At 36.8% G+C, this 17,845-nt stretch overlaps 1 long non-coding RNA gene across 9 annotated transcripts; it reads right to left on the bottom strand.

The window, feature by feature from the left end:
* Positions 1 to 3,127: 3,127 nt before the first annotated feature.
* LOC122001811 lies at positions 3,128 to 7,659 on the bottom strand. Of its 9 annotated transcripts, none has more exons than XR_006117481.1 (11): positions 7,411 to 7,659; positions 6,628 to 7,300; positions 6,416 to 6,456; positions 6,230 to 6,302; positions 6,050 to 6,157; positions 5,867 to 5,953; positions 5,013 to 5,149; positions 4,800 to 4,852; positions 4,425 to 4,708; positions 4,286 to 4,349; positions 3,395 to 4,022 (listed from the first exon to the last, which is right to left on the bottom strand). It is a non-coding gene; the product is annotated as an uncharacterized LOC122001811 (long non-coding RNA). The 9 variants fall into 9 exon arrangements; XR_006117485.1 differs by lacking the exon at positions 7,411 to 7,659 and having other exon boundaries at positions 3,396 to 4,022; positions 6,628 to 6,805; positions 6,902 to 6,924; XR_006117482.1 differs by lacking the exons at positions 6,628 to 7,300; positions 7,411 to 7,659 and adding an exon at positions 3,128 to 3,365 and having other exon boundaries at positions 3,476 to 4,022; positions 6,416 to 6,612.
* Positions 7,660 to 17,845: the final 10,186 nt, after the last annotated feature.

Genomic DNA, 17,845 nt, shown 5'->3' with positions numbered 1-17,845 from the left:
GATGCCACCGCCCTTCCACTTCTTCTCCTTCACCAACGGTCGGCGGCAACCTCTACCTACACACCGCCGCTGGCCGGCCATCCACTGCCCAATCTTCCTCTTCTGGATTCCAATCGATGACGGCAGCAGCAAACATCTCTTAGCGGCAATAGCGAGCGACGGCAGCAGCAACGAGCATCCACCTTGTCAGAGGGGTTCTCCGACAAGATCCTTCACCTTACGGCGGTCTTCTTCACTTCTTCCTACTTGGGTTCAGGAGGTAGAGGCAGAGGTTGGCGGCGGTTCATTCCATCACCTCCATTACTTCCGTTCATCTTCCATCCGAGGGGGTTCCTTGGTGGAAGGTTCGTTCATCATCACCGTTGTTGAAGCAAGCACAGCCGGTATTTGGTTGTTGTTCATCGGTTCTGGGAGTTCAGGAGCTACGGTTCATTCCAGCATCTCCATTACTTCCGTTCATCTTCCATCCGAGGGGGTTCTTTGGTGGAAGCTTCATTCATCAACACAGTTGTTGAAGCAAGCTCAGCCGGTTTCTTGGCAGTTGTTCATTGATTCTAGGAGTTCAGAAGCTGGTCGTTTTGAGTGAAGCTTCTTCTTTCCAGCGAGAGCAAACAGAACAAGTTCTGACTTCTTCACACAGATCTGGACAGCACCTTCACCGATTGTCCACCACAGCACATCAAATCCTAGGTTTCAACAACAGCTTCCTTCCAGCATTAGTTTGATCTTCATGTGTTGTTTGTGTTGATTTGGTTATGCATTGGTTTATTTCTGTGGATTGTTATTGTTGAATGTGAAATTCTTGTATTGATTTGAACTTCCTATGCTTAGATTGCATACACTTTGGCTAGTTTGATTTTCGCACACAACATGTTCCGTGAAATGCCTCAACCAATTGTGTTATTCTAATTGATGCTATTTCTTTAGAGTAATTCCATGCAATGCTTGTTAGTTTAGTGATTTATATTTTCATGATGTTTGTTCTTCATTTTCATGCAATTAGGTTAGGTTAGATTAAATTTCTTTAATGCTCTAGATTACGTTCTATGCTTAATTTCTTTAGTTGCTTACTTTATGTTGTCTTTAATTTCCTTGCAATCATAGCTTAAGTTAGACTAGGTTTTCTTATTTGCATCGTCTTTCATTTCTTAGGTTAGGTTAATTTAATGCTTTGCTCTTTCATTCCTTAGTTTGGTTCCGTTAATGGTGAAATCGTAGTGTAGAGTGACAATGCGCTATGAGATCACTACTAATGGATAGATAAGATGTCTTTCATTAATTAGGATTAGATTTCATACTTGCTTTGCTCTTTTGTTCCTTAGGTTTAATTTCATATTTGTTTTGTTATTTCATATCGTAGTTCAAAATTCAATGATATTTGTTTTGCTCTATGAGATGCCTTAATTTGGGATTGTAGCATACTTTTTAACCAAAGAAGTCTAGATCAATGATAGATTGTTCTTCAATCTACAGCTCTTTTTAGCATCTTTATCCTGCTATAATGTTATTCTTTAAGATTATGTTGCATTAATTTCTAAAAGTTGCATGACATCTCTCTACTCTGCCTTCAAAACTAACGATTTATGTTGTTTCAGGTAATTACTACAGCCATCCCTACTATAGTTGGTGAAAACCTTAACGTGTTCATGACTTTAAAATAGTATATTCCAGATTTTCTTAAGGTGAGGACACAAATTTAATGAGGAATATACTTTATAAGCTGTTAACATCTAAATTGGTATCCTATGCATCAACTTGATGATGTAATAGATCTTGAGATATCAAGAGGAAGAAATAGACTTGTTTCTTTAAATGGTGAAACTTAAATTAAAGATTAGAAAGTCAACTGATGTAACATGTCACTCCACTTCTCTTTTTATGATTTAGCTCATGATCAATGTAAACTTAAAGTATTAATCCAAAGCCTATGGTAACTTTCTGGATTCATTTTTATTAAAGACATTCTTTCCTTTAATTGCCCCTTTTAGAATTTAATGTATGACTTACTCCTTAGTATCATATGGAGTGTGTGGGAACGTTTGCATTAGATTGTACCTTTTAGAATTAATGCTGCTTGATCACTGGGAAAAATCATGTTTGCATGGTTTATAATAGAAGCTTTGTATGCAGTGACATAGAATGAAAATTCTGCTTAATAAGAAATTTAAGAGCCACCATATTGTTTCAAGAGGTTACCATTTATGTTACATAGATAACGCTTTTTGCACTTCTGTTAGATGACTATATCAAATGGTTTTTATGGTTATGTAACATTTATGCAATGCAATTAGAATGACGCATACAGTTTAGTTTCTAATTTGTAATATATATCTTTATTCGAATAAGTGTCCTCAAGAGTATTGGGAAGAATGCCGACAAGCTAAAAAAATGAAGAGACTTTAACAAATTAAGGAGCACTAGGAGCTGCAATCCCTCCTCTTCACCGACATCTAAATAGAAAATCTCGTGTTACATTGTTCTACCTTTGTTTTAATGGTGTTATCATATTGTTGGTTGCTTATGAAAATACTGTATGAGAAGTTTAATTTAGAGTATATCACAATGAAAAAAATAGCAAACCTTGTCACTACAACAAAAAAGCTAATAGACAACGCTTTTAAAGCGTTGTCTTTTTGCCTAAAAAAGCGTTGTTAAAGGCACTGTTGTAAAAAGTCTGCTCAACGACAACGCTTTTAAAGCGTTGTCGTTTGTACCAAAGACAACGCTTTTGCAACGCTTTAAAAGCGTTGTCGTTTTATGCAAAGGCAACGTTTTGCAACGCTTTTAAAGCGTTGTTTTTGGTAGAAAAGACAACACTTTTGCAACGCTTTAAAAGCGTAGTCATATTTTGCAAAGATAACACTATTACAACGCTTTAAAAGCGTTGTTGTTTTTTACAAAGACAACACTTTTTGCAACGCTTTAAAAGCGTTGTCGTTTTAAAGAAAAAAAATTATTTAAAAATCATTATTTTTATATTTACGAAACTATTATTTTTCTTTTACCATGTCTAGATTCGAATTTTACATATAATCAAACTCATAAAAATAATAGAAATCTGACGTTGAAGTAATATTAATAATTAATTACATGAAAAACTAGTAAATATCAAAATTTACACTAATTCTGTTTCAAAGTATATAGTGATATTCACATATAAAACAAAAGAGCACAAAAAATCTGTTTTGAACAGCTACAATCTGTTTAGCCAACAATCTGTTTACTGAATACTGAATACTGAAGTAGCCAACAATCTGTTTACTCAAAATAGTACAGTAGTTACTGAATCCATACGCTTAGTGTACTGATCAATTACTGAATCCAGACGCTCCTTAGTGTACTGATCTCGATTGTCCTGTATCCACCTACAAAAGTAGCAATAATATGTTTCAAGTTCATATATGAGCATTACTGATGGCTCTCAAAAGAAACAAAACAATCATCATGACATTCTACCAAAAGAAACAAAATTTACACTAATCTTAATGAAGATTTTCAGATCCTTGATGTAAAATAGTTTTCAAATTGCATGTAGCTATCTGACTGCTTTATTAAACTGATCTCATGCAGCTTGTTCTTTGATCTACTAAGAGGCAAGCACATGCTCTCCCAAGTTTACTTCCTCCCCTATAGTGAGATACACTTTGCATTTTGCATAGGAGACCACTACCAAAGGGCTTTCATTACTCAAATCACAATTATAGTGGTGGTATTCATCCAGATTCTGCAGCTCTTAGCAGGTACACATAGATGTTCTTCTTGTTAATCCTCCCTCCAATCCAATCCGATCCTTGCATTTGAAAGTTACACTTGTTTTTTTTTATTTATGCAGTTTTCTTGATACATTTAATAATTCCTAGAAAAAGAATCATGTTAGATAACGACCAGCATACGTGTAAGAAGAAGCAAGTAGAAAGTGCTTGCCTTTTCTTTTAAGAAGATTTTCTAAAGCTCTGGCAGTAAAATCATCTTTGCTTCCAAGATCTTGAAAGCCGACTATCCTATCAAAGGCAATGCCATTCCTGGAATGAAAGAAAAAATCAGTTTGAGCCATTGAATTTAGTACTACTGACTCTATACATCATATGCAATAAACTGAAGGTAGATTAACTAAAAGATGATAAAACAAATCTCACTTCTGAATCTGATTTACAAAAATTTGAAACAGAGATTTAGTAATTAACTTTAACAATATTGCATTTAAAAAAAAAAGAAGATAATTTTGCAACAAACTAGGGATTGCTTTAAATCCAAGCGAAAAAAAATTGATATACTGAAATTTCACCTGAATAAAATAACACAGGACAGTGTTTTGATTGCCAATTTCGTCACGAAAAATATAGTGCATTCTGTGTGGAAAATCTGGTATGGTCAGTTCCAGCTTTAGAATTATGAAAGCAACAGAGTTTTTTATGTTGACTAACTTCAGCATCCAGCTTGATAAACTTAGTATTAATGTGCACTGGTGCTAGGGCCTTCAAATGCTTTGGACGTACAGAGTTGCATATATTTGATATTCATCACTCATCATTCACAACCATAGAATAGAATATATCAGTGTGGCACACCAACTCCACTGTACCAAAGCAGAACAAGCGTGAAGGAGAAAAGGTAGAATCAAACGCGTGCCGAAGCTTAAAGCTGAGCCAAATCTGGCAGACAGTGGGGCCTTGTGGTCTGGTGGTGCGTTCACGCTTTGCAACTCAAACTGTACATATTCCTCAAAGATAGAAGTTGTAAAGTGAATCATGACCCACTTGAAGATAAAAGTATCATAAAATGAACAATCAAGTGCTTACCCGATTGCTAATGTTCTGGTTTGGACATTAATATTCTTCAGAGGATTGCAACACTGTAACGCATTTTAAAAGTTAACTATGAAGTTGCTGGTGCTGCACAATGAAATGCTAAAGGAGGAGATTTATTGAAAATGATGTAACAACCAGCCTTAAGGCATTGGAAACACAAAGAATCTGCTTCAGTTGCAAAGAGTAATGCACTAAACCATTTACCAGATAAAGAAATTATGTTTTCTTTTGATCAGGCACACTTCACTTTTCGGTCTGTATGAATTGGCATGATTCAAGTTTGGACTTGGGCTAAGTAGACTCGATTATTTGTCATCCATGCCTAGTCATAATCCAAGTGACTACAACAAATGAATTAATAAACGTTTTAATAATAATTCTCGGAGTCAAACTGATGGCCATTACATTACAAATGCAATGCTCTAAGCTCTAAGCTAAGCAAGCCCATGTAACACATAATGTAAGAGAAAATTAATATATAGAAATCTGGAAAACTACCAAATCTTACCTATTACTCAATCTTAGTTTAGCGATTTATTTTAGTTCTGTATTAATTACTTTAATAAATATTATAGAACTAACTATATTTATCCATATAGAGAGAATGAGTTAGAAAACTTCTAACCATAACTCTGTGTATATATATATATATATATATATATATATATATATATATATATATATATATATATATATATATATATATATATATATATATATATATGCATTTTTATTTTCCATATAATTTCTAGATAGATTATAGATATATAGTACTTCGAATATATAGTGTGCAGACAATTGTCAAAATTAGAAGCTCAGGGAGCACATCTCAGTATTTATCCATTCTAAAATGCATTCAGTTTATATAATTCAGTTAATGACCAAGAAGACTCTTTATCACAGATTAAACTGAGAATAACAAACAAGGGTAGATTGCATCTCATAGCTGAAAATGGATTCTAAAGAAGCAAAAAGTTGCTTCTTGCTAAAGATAATGAACTTAATTACATAAACCTTAGCTAAAACAAGGTAATGAACTTACATAAACTTGAACGCACCTACTCATAAATATGATCTTGTATACATTCTGCCAACTCCGATCGCACCTCATCAATTTCTTCTCGAGAATACTCTGCTTGTGTGAACTGTGAACATTAATGAGAAAAAAAAATCAACATTGACTTTGCATATTTTAAATAGTTTATTTCAAATAATTTGAGACACAAGTAAGTAAACATTACTATAGATCGTAGTGAATCTCTTTCAATAATTTCAACTTCTTCAACAATTTGTCTCATAAATCGCATCACATAGTAACCACATTATTTGGCATCTTGTTGTCAAGGAGCCTATAAAAATTAGAGACAAATTATTAATGATAAACATACACATTAAAATATATGTTATAAGTAACTATTTACCTTTCACTTTGGACAAACATTTCCTCAATCTCTTCTCATGTAATGCAACCATGTCCACCTTTAGCTCTATAGTCTGTGCCATTGAAACATACATTAGCATGAGTTCTATGAATAAGAATATGATTCTATATCCTCAAAGTCCTGAAAACTTTAGGAAATCATATCTTACACACTAGTATTAATTACCTCCATACAAACTCCTAGGTTGCAATAAGCAGAGGATGATTCTGTGTGTGCGAGAAGCGAATAATCACATGAAAACAAAGGGAACCAGTAAAACTATTATGAGATTAGTGTTGGTTATATAGTGTGCGGGCAAAGTTGTTCCCATTGATTCCAGGAGTTCAGCAAGGGAATGAGAGCATCTTTGTTTGTTGCTTTTCTAAAGGAAAGCATACCTAGGAACAAGGCAACGAAAGGATCGAGGAGGAGGGGATTGTGCCGAGCTCAAGGATCAACGTTTGCTCTGAGGAAAAGAGAGAGGGGGCGTGGAGGGCATCTGAGATGTGGAGGTGGCCATTGACGAGTCCAAGCTGGCTTTTGGGATCTTTGAGCCACAAACATGGCCAGGAATGTCTGAAATTTGCAACAGGCAGTGACGGTAAAAAAGAAAGGGAAAGATAAAGCGGCAAAAGGAAAAGAAGAGAGATCATCTCTGGCATGCAATTAGACCACGATGCAAGTTTGGTATTGATTAATCAATTTATATTACTGATTTGGGACTCGAATATAATGGCAAGAAAAAGGACAACAACAAGGAAAAAGAAACAAGACCAAAGAAGGGAGCTTGAGAAAGATCTCAAAATTTCACAAAAGGTCTCAAATTCTCACAAGTGCGGAGTGCCATCACTATCCTCCGGAAGAGCAACCGGCAGCTCAGGGTTGTACTCCTCGTGGGAGGGAGAGTACGGAGGATGCGACTCCGATGGTTCCACAGCGCCAGACATAGGAATCGAAGAACCCCTTTCCTCGACGGTGGTGGTAGGAGACGACCAGGGCAACGAGTTGAGTGAGAGATCAGACCCTAGATCGCGACTGCAAGGTCGACGATTCTATCCTAAAACGAACGATCTGCGCGTATTGTGTCAAGATCAAAATGTGAATCGAAGACAGATTTCCACGTCGAAGAAGAAAACGCGATCGCATAACATGAAAGCGAGCTTGGATTAGGGAAGACTCACCAAGATTTGGGGGCGGCGTGGCGACGACTCGGTATTCGTACAGTGCCGCCTCCGTCACTGAGTTCCAGCCGCAGTGGCTCACAAAGCCTCCCACCGCCCAGTGCCGCAGGATCTCCGCCTGCTCTACCCAATCCTTCACCACCATCCCCCTGTCCTTGATCTTAAGAAGCAGTGCCAGAGAGGGGTTTGCCGAGGAGTTGGATGGAGAAGGCCGCGTGAGATGAGGAGTTGGGAGAAGGGTTCGGGATCAAAAATGGTCGGAAGATAGGAGTTGGGAGAAGGGTTCGGGTTTTCTACTCCTTACCTAGATCCAACGGTTTGTATTAATCAAGATTTAGATCCAATGGTTTGTATTAATCAAGATTTAGATGAGATTTTGAACATAGACAACGCTTTTTATAAAACGTTGTCGTAGACACTAAAAATCAGTCTAATAGACAACGTTTTTTACGAAGCGTTGTCTTTGACCCGTAAAAATCACTAATAGACAACGGTTTTTAGAAAAGCGATGTCTATTAATAAGAAAATAATGAAATAGACAACACTTTTCACTAAAAGCGTTGTTAAAAAAAAATAGACAACGCTTTTTATAAAAAGCGTTGTCGTTTAAGTGTTGTAGAATCCCAATTTTCTTGTAGTGTGTTAGTCAGTTTTTGTTATATACTTTGCAAACTCTAAAGTTCTATATTACTGGAGACTAGCTAGACTTGTTGTTGTTGAATTGGATTAAAATCATATGATTTTTATTTTCACAGGAAGTAAAAGGGTGTTTAGAAGATGCACAAGTAGAGAAGATTTGATCCAACAAAACAAGATACTTTGGCATATATATGTGATATATTGTTATGGGTACTATTTAGTTTTGTAAACTTTGATGTTTGGATGTTGATGTTTGGTACTTTAATGATGTTTGGATTGTAGGTTCTTGATCAATGATATTTTGTAGATAACTTGAACTGAAATTGAGGTATGCAATAATTTTAGTTTGTGCCTAGAAAGAAGTATTGTTATCATATTCAATTGTGTACAACGTCTTTATCATCATCATCTTTATGTCATTTACTCCTGGGAAATGACTTAACTTGCAATCATATACTATTTACCTCAGGGAAAAGATAATGACCATACCTAGAAAGGAGAAGAAAAGAAAAGCTAGGAGGGAGGAGAAAGCAGAAAAGGCTGCAGTTCTCAATATGGTGTTTAGAAGATGCACAGGGTGTTTAGAAGATGCACAGGTAGAGAAAATTTGATCCAACAAAACAAGATATTTTGGACTTCATATATATGTGTGATATATTGTTATGGGTACTATTAAGTTTTGTAAACTTTTGTGATGTTTGGATGTTGATGTTTGGTACTTTAATGATGTTTGGATGATGATGTTTGGTAATTTGCACTGGATGATGATGTCTGGATTGTAGGATTTTGAACAATGATATTTTGTAGATATATTATTTAAATAAAATAATGGTTATAAAATGATGGAAAAGATTCAGTTTTTTATTTATTATCAAAATGTTGTATATTGTAGCCAAAGACATCAGTTTAAATATGTGAAACTGTTGTCAATGGCGTTAAAAGACAACGGTGAAAAATCATTGTCAAACTGATGTTAAATAACATTGATGGGTAAAAAGACAAGGGTTTTTAACCGTTGTCATTGGCTAAAAAGACAACGGTTTTTAATCGTTATTGTAGACAGTTCAAAACTATTGTTGAAGAGCATATTATTAAAGGAATACGCTCAAAGACAACGGTGAACAACTGTTGTCATTGAATAAAAAGACAACGGTTTTTTACCGTTGTAAAACTGTTGTCTTTGTCTTCATAGACAACGGTTAAAAACTGTTGTCTTTGGGCATCCTCTTTAACAACACGGCATTTAACAATAGTCCGAAAGGGCTTATGACAACGGTGAAAACCCGTTGTTGTTAGGCTTTTTTCTTGTAGTGAGTGAAGTTAGGCAGTATGGAAATGTAACGCCCGCCCTCCCTGCTAACCCTAAGGGACGGGGCTACGATACTCTACGTACATATTACAGCGGAAGACTTAAAATCATTTTTCTTGGTTTAATAAAAACCGAACTACACTAATATGGTTTCCATAACATGATAACAAGTTAAATAAAAACATAACATCAAGTCAACCATATAGTACTACAATTTATGAAACCAAAGTGTAATTCTTAAAAGTTCTTAAAGCAAGTTCTTATTTGGTTGCCTAGCCACCGCCACACACATCTCTTTGCCTCTCCTGCTGCTCCTTAAGCTCATCCAGCTTTTTCCTTTATCTGTGGTACAAGGAAAGTAAGCTATGAGCACTCATGGCTCATTAAGTTCCTTTCCTACTCACTAAAACCGAAAATCATCACATGATCAAAGAATATCTTAACATAACATAATCTCAACTAGTCATGGCATAACATATCATACTCTTTAAGCATATCATGCAACATAACAACATCATGACTAGTCATGGCATATCATCTCTTAAAGCATAGCATGGAACATAACATAATCATATCTAATCATGGCATATCCTAGTATCATTTTAAGGTAGCATAGCATATCAAGTTCTTAAAGCATAGCATGAAACATAACATAATCATATTTAATCATGGCATATCATAAATCATAGCATCATCACAACATGATCATAAAGTGTATGCAATATGATTTTGAAAACATGTATCCGAAAAACATGTGTATGTCTCATGATCTTTTAAAACCATTTCTTCTTCTTACATATATACTTGAACATAATCTCAACATAAAGGGGCCCGGCTTAGTACCACATACATACATAATGCGCGCATCCTAAGTAGATCCAAGGTAGCTAGTCTTGAACCTACTAGGAAACTAGGCCCGTAGCTCGACCTATGGGCATGTAAGGAGCCCACCCTTTACTAGGCCCGTAATTCGACCTAGGGGCGCATAAGGAGCCCACCCTTTTGGTACAAGCCATTCAAAGTAAAATACATGTCATACTTATACATATCATACATCATACAAGCATGCATCACTTAGGCATACATCATATAAAAGTATGCATCACTTAGGCATACATCATGTCATAAAAGTATGCATCACTTAGGCATACATCATATAAAAGTATGCATCACTTAGGCATACATCATATCAACATGCATACATTAAAAGCATACATATTTTAAGCACATAGCATATCATCAAAGTATGCATATTTCCTTCCACATAGCATATCATAAAAGCATGCATATTTTAAGCACATAATCACTTCACCAAAGCATGCATATTTCTATCTACATAGCATATCACAAAAGCATGCATATTTTAAGCACATAGCATATCATCCAAGCATGCATATTTCTATCTACATAACATATCATAAAAGCATGCATATTTTAAGCACATAACATATCATCAAAGCATGCATATTTCTAAGCACATATCATATCATGGAAAGTATAAATCACAAGCATACATATTTAAGCATAAGGGTGTTTCATGTAATTATACTATCATAAGAAACATGGTAACATAGTTAGCTTGAGTTCAAAGCTTCCTAATCCCTTGGGTTCTTATCATGGACGAACCCCCTTAGATCTCAATTTAGGTAAAAACAACCTCCAAGCATGTGGAACCTAAATTATCATTACATAAATTTCATAGGAAGCATTATAAGTATGATTTACTTGGTTTCTAAGTTCTCCAAGTCCCTAAACTTCATGTGGCCGAACCCTCTCAGGTGTGAAACAAGGTCCCAAATGTCATGAAAGCATGGAAACCTTAAACCACATTTATAACATTTTTTTCCAAGTAACATAGTAAGCATATTGAGCTAGTTCCTAAGTCCTTCAAGCCCTTAACATATGTCATGGTCAAACTTCTAACAAGTGTTCATTAGGGCTAAAAACAAATATACAATCATGTGAACTTGAACTAACATCATGTATAAATTCATAACAAGACATTATACAATATGTGTGGCCAAAACTTACCCTAGCCTCAATTAGGTCATTAAACAACATATAGCATAGGAACTTTGTCTTTCTACTTATCATATTTCATGTAGAGTGACATAAGCATATTTAATTTTTGTTCTAGGGTTTCTAGGGCATCTATCCCTTCATGGCCGAAACATACAATGGTCCATTTAGGTCATGGAAAAATTGTACAAGCATGTGACACAATCAACACATTATCATATTTCCATAAGAAGCATTTTTAACACCTTTGGTTTCATTTCTAAGGCCTCTAGGTCCTTTAAACCCTACTTGGCTCAAACTCAACAGTATATAAACTTGCTTCAAATAGCCTAAAATCATAAGAAATCATAGAAGTTTCATAGCATGTATAAAGACAAGCATAATAAACATACATGTGAGTTGTGTCTTAGGCTTCCTAGGTTTCTTTCCCTTTTTCCTTTTATTTTTCCTCATGGCCGAAACATACCAATCTCTAAACTAGGTTTTAAGTGGCCTAAAGCATGGAAAACCTAAGTAAGTTTCATGGCAAAAATTACTAAGAACATCATATACAAAGTTGGTTCATAAACAAGCTAGGACCCTTGTGATCTTACATGTCATATATCATGTAACAAATTTTCTATACTCCAATTAAACATGAGAGCATTAAATAACTTTCATATCATAATATCACAGAGGTCTTGAGCATATTAGAATTTTGTTTAAGCTTTTCTAAACTATCCATCTTATCATGGCCGAAAAACTAAAATAAGAGTTCATGAATTTCTAGCAATGTTCAACATGCAATTCTTTAAGAGAACTCTATATTCTATCATACAAACATGGTTACTTAAATTTAAAGGTCTTCCTAACCCTAAGCCCTTTTCTTGGCCGAAACATATAAGTGGATTTCTTTTGGTTCCAAGTAACTTTTAAGCATGAAAACCAATAAAAAGATCCTTAGTAGTTCATGGAGGGAATCTTGTACTAGTTTGGTTACACAATATTTTCCCTAACCTCCTTAAAATATTTTTGGCCTAAATTCTAGGGTTAGGTACTCCTCTGATCAAGCATCATTTAGGTATAAAAACATGAAGAAAATCCTTCCTACATAGCATAGAAAAATATCATGAAATAAGGACTTGTTTAAACCTTCCTAGATTTGAAAACCCTTTCTTTGGCCGAATTTTTCTTAAATTCTTTCCTAGGTTTTCTAATCCTTATAAAATCCAAAAATCACATAAAAAGCCTTGTACCACAGGTGAGGGGAAGCTTACATCCTTTTCGCTTGTGGATCTAAGGTATGGTGATGGAAGGAGTAGCCTCTTCTTCTAGTTCCTTTCCCTTGATTCCCTTGCTTAGTCCTCCTTGTATCTTAGGCTTTCTAGGAGAAAACCTTGGATTTGGGGCTGAAGGTGGAGGAGAGGGAAGTGGTGTTCGGTGAGGGAGAGGGAGGATGAGAAAATGAGAGAAAAATAAACTTCTCTTTTCTTGCTCCCTTTTATGTAAAGGGGGAAGAGGTAGCAAAATTGATTTTTGCTTTCCTTCTCTCTTAACCCATTTTCTATTTTTCTTTCATTTATTTTATTTTCTAATTTATTCTCACCATTCATGATGAAATAAGGGGGAATGAATCCCCTTAATTCCTCTTTAAATTTTCGGCAAAAACAAAGAGGAAGAGGGAGAGAAAGGGAGGAAGGCAAGTTGCCTTTCTCTTGCTCCTTTCTTGTTTTCTTTTGGCTAGCTTTTACTCTTACCTTTATCATGAGTTTCCCTCCTTTGCTATCAACATCTTCTCTCTATCCCAATTGGTTTCTACTAATTAATTCTATGAAATATAATATAAGAGGTTCAAGGTTCAATCCTTGACTTCCTCTTCTTTTTATTTCATTTTATTTCTTTTTGCTTCAACTCACTTCTTATTATTTTTCTATAAGAGGTTCAAGGTTCAATCCCATATTCATATGTTTATCTTAAAATCTTAGTGGGTGTTACAGTACCCCGTACCTCATAAAAAGTTCGTCCTCGAACTTTAAAATAGTTACATCAGGTGGCACTGAACTTTCGGCTGAGTGCATCTGCCACTTTATTCGCCTTCCCTGGGTGATAAAGAATCTCGCAGTCGTAATCTTTAACTAACTCGAGCCATCGGCGTTGCCTCATATTTAGGTCTTTTTGCGTGAAGAAATATTTCAGACTCTGATGGTTGATATAAATCTTACACTAAGCTCCATATAAATAATGTCTCCATATTTTGAGAGCGAAGACCACGGCTGCTAGTTCTAAGTCGTGAATGGGATAATTCTTCGCATGTTCTTTAAGTTGTCTAGAAGCGTAGGCAATGACTTTGTCATCTTGCATGAGTACAGCTCCAAGTCCTGTGATGGAAGCATCGCTGTACATATCGAAGCCTCTATTGGTTTCCGGAAGAGTAAGAATCGGAGCACTGGTTAGTCTCCTTTTTAATTCCGTGAAACTCTTCTCGCAAGCTTCTGTTCATTCATACTTTATATTTTTCTTGGTGAGAGCTGTCATAGGGGCTGCGATTTTGGAGAAATTCTCTACGAATTTCCTGTAATAGCCTGATAGTCCGAGAAAATTCCTGACTTCGCTGGCATTCCTTGGTCGGTTCCAGTTATTTACAGCTTCGATTTTACTTGGATCCACCATAACTCCATCCTTGGAGATGACATGACCTAGAAATATTACCCGGTCAAGCCAAAACTCGCATTTGGAGAATTTTGCATATAGTTGTTTCTCTTGAAGGATCTGTAGCACAGTATTCAGGTGTTCAGCATGTTCTTCTGGGGTTCTCGAGTAGATAAGTATATCGTCAATAAAGACGATTACAAATTTATCAAAATATGCCGTAAATACTCGATTCATCAGGTCCATAAATACTGCAGGAGCGTTGGTTACTCCGAAAGGCATACCTATGAACTCATAGTGTCCATATCGAGTTCGAAATGTTGTTTTTGGTATATCATCTGGTTTCACCTTCACTTGATGATAACCGGATCGTAGATCTATCTTTGAGAAAACAGTCGCACCCTTCAGTTGATCGAACAGGTCATCGATTCGTGGGAGTGGGTACCGGTTCTTGATCGTCACATTATTCAGCGCTCGGTAGTCTATACACATTCGCATAGACCCATCCTTCTTCTTTACGAATAGCACTGGAGCTCCCCATGGAGAGTGACTAGGACGAATAAGTCCCTTGTCGAGTAATTCGGATAACTGTTCCTGAAGTTCCTTTAATTCAGCCGGAGCCATACGATAAGGTGCTTTTGAAATCGGCTAAGTACCAGGAATCAATTCGATTCCGAATTCTATCTCTCTGTCAGGGGCCAACCCTGGTAGTTCATCAGGAAATACTTCTGGATAGTTGCACACTACTCTGACATCTTCTAACCTCAGGTCTTTGACTTGATTGGTATCAACCACGTGCGCTAGAAACCCCATACATCCTTTATCTAACATCCTTTGTGCTTTAATAGATGACAATAACTTCTCCGTTCCTTTTGATTCTCCGTAAAATTCAAACTCTGGTTCATTTTCAGGTCGGAAAATCACTTTTCTTTTGTGGCACTCGATTGAAGCGCCGTACTTACTAAGGAAGTCCATGCCCAAAATTATGTCATAATCTTGCATATCAAGTACTATCAGATTGCAGTAGAGTTCTCTGTTTGTGATCCGAATAAGTACTACTTGCAACATATGGTCTGATGACATAATCTCCCCGGATGGTAAGGTTGTTAAGAATGTGTCCTCTAGAGTTCGGAGTGGTATATCTAGCTTCTTCATAAAAGGTATTGAAACGAACGAGTGTGTTGCCCCGGTATCAAATAATACTACAGCATACTGATTGTAAATAAGTAGCTGACCTATGACAACAGTAGAGGCATTCGCCACGTCTTCCTGGGTAAGTGAGTAGATTCTGGCGTTCGTCATAGTGGGAGGGGCCTCCAATCTTCCTTGGCTGATTGAAGTCCCTTCTATGGCAGCTTGCATCTGGTGAAGCTGTGCGGGGGCACTCCTGTTCTGGAAATTCTGTGGAGGTGGTGCCTGAGACTGAGTAGGGCAATTTCTTACCAAATGACCTTCCTTTCCGCAATTGTAGCACTTTTTGGTGCTCAGAAGACATACTCCAGAATGCATCTTCCCACATGTGGCACACTGAGGGTACTTGGTCTGCTTATTGGCCGGACCACCTTTTGTTTTATTCCACTGTTTCCTCTTCCCACTTGAGTTTCCTTTCCAGTCAGTTCTGGTATTGTGCGATTTTTGTCCTCCGGTCAGTGCTTGGTTCTTGCCCTTGTTCATTGCTTCCTGATAGTGCTCGGTAATCAGGGCACTGCTGACCAGCTCCTCTGCAGTCTGCGGTCTATTAACTCCGCCGGCTACGTTCAGAGCTATCTCGGGTCGGAGCATCTTTAACATTAACCAGACCCTTTCTTTTTCAGTTCGGACCAGTTCTGGACACAGTCGGGCTAGACGGTTGAACCTCTTGACGGCTTCATTAACTGACAGATCACCTTGCCGAAACTCAGTGAACTCATCGTAGTGCTTGTTGGTCACTTGCATATGGAAGAATTCTTCTAAGAATTCTGTCTCAAAATCTGTCCACTGCATCTGGTTGATTTGTCTTTTCGCCTTTACTCTGTCCCACCACATCCGGGCATCTCCGGTAAGACAGAACGACGCGCATTTGACCTTCTCGTGTTCAGGCCAATCCAATAGTTCCATTATGTTTTCCACGGTCTTGAGCCAGGCTTGTGCATCCCATGGTTCGCAGTTTCCCGAGAATGCTTCCGGCTTAAACCTTTGCCACTGAATCAGATAGGCCTCTTGTCGGACCATCGGAGTAGGGGCTGCCGGGGGCACAGGTGCGGCTGTAGGTATAACTGGTAGTGCATTCTGATTTGCCGGTGGGGTAACTGGGTTGCCTTGCTGACCCATCAAGGTAGTGATCAGCTGCTGTTGCTCTGCGATCTGATGCTGGAGGTCTGCGACTACCTGTGTCAGATCTGGTGGAGTCACTGTTCCTCCGGTTCGGGCATTGCGTGTACTAACCATGTTTATCTAAATAAGGACAAACAGACTAGTGTAAGTGGTTATCATTTTTAGCCAATCTAACCTATTATTTTGTTTCTATCTATTTGTTCTGGTATTATTCCTAACCTACCAATATGTAATCCTAATCTAATTTATAACTAAAAGTATAGAATAAAGCATCAAACATAAGCAAGTAAAACATGAAACTAAAGCATAAACAACATAAGGAAAAATAAGGAATATAATGACAAACAATGTAACATAAGGAAATAAAGCATAAGTAATGTAGAAAAGAAAATAAAGCATAGGCAATATAACAAGAAAGAAAAAATAAAGCATAAGTCATATAATCATGAAAATTAAGCATAAACATGTAACAAGAAAATTAAACATAAGCATTCTTAATTGGAGCGGCAGGTCGGAGGCTTGATGTGTGTGTAGTGAGCTGGCAATAACCTCGCTCTGATACCAACCTGTAGCGCCCGCCCTCCCTGCTAACCCTAAGGGACGGGGCTACGATACTCTACGTACATATTACAGCGGAAGACTTAAAATCATTTTTCTTGGTTTAATAAAAACCGAACTACACTAATATGGTTTCCATAACATGATAACAAGTTAAATAAAAACATAACATCAAGTCAACCATATAGTACTACAATTTATGAAACCAAAGTGTAATTCATAAAAGTTCTTAAAGCAGGTTCTTATTTGGTTGCCTAGCCACTGCCACACACATCTCTTTGCCTCTCCTGCTGCTCCTTTAGCTCATCCAGCTTTTTCCTTTATCTGTGGTACAAGGAAAGTAAGCTATGAGCACTCATGGCTCAGTAAGTTCCTTTCCTACTCACTAAAACTGAAAATCATCACATGATCAAAGAATATCTTAACATAACATAATCTCAACTAGTCATGGCATAACATATCATACTCTTTAAGCATATCATGCAACATAACAACATCATGACTAGTCATGGCATATCATCTCTTAAAGCATAGCATGGAACATAACATAATCATATCTAATCATGGCATATCCTAGTATCATTTTAAGGTAGCATAGCATATCAAGTTCTTAAAGCATAGCATGAAACATAACATAATCATATTTAATCATGGCATATCATAAATCATAGCATCATCACAACATGATCATAAAGTGTATGCAATATGATTTTGAAAACATGTATCCGAAAAACATGTGTATGTCTCATGATCTTTTAAAACCATTTCTTCTTCTTACATATATACTTGAACATAATCTCAACATAAAGGGGCCCGGCTTAGTACCACATACATACATAATGCGCGCATCCTAAGTAGATCCAAGGTAGCTAGTCTTGAACCTACTAGGAAACTAGGCCCGTAGCTCGACCTATGGGCATGTAAGGAGCCCACCCTTTACTAGGCCCGTAATTCGACCTAGGGGCGCAT

This window comes from Zingiber officinale, chromosome 7A, assembly GCF_018446385.1.
Source record: "Zingiber officinale cultivar Zhangliang chromosome 7A, Zo_v1.1, whole genome shotgun sequence".
NCBI classification, from domain to species: domain Eukaryota; kingdom Viridiplantae; phylum Streptophyta; class Magnoliopsida; order Zingiberales; family Zingiberaceae; genus Zingiber; species Zingiber officinale.
This window is presented reverse-complemented; position numbering and strand designations above follow the sequence as displayed.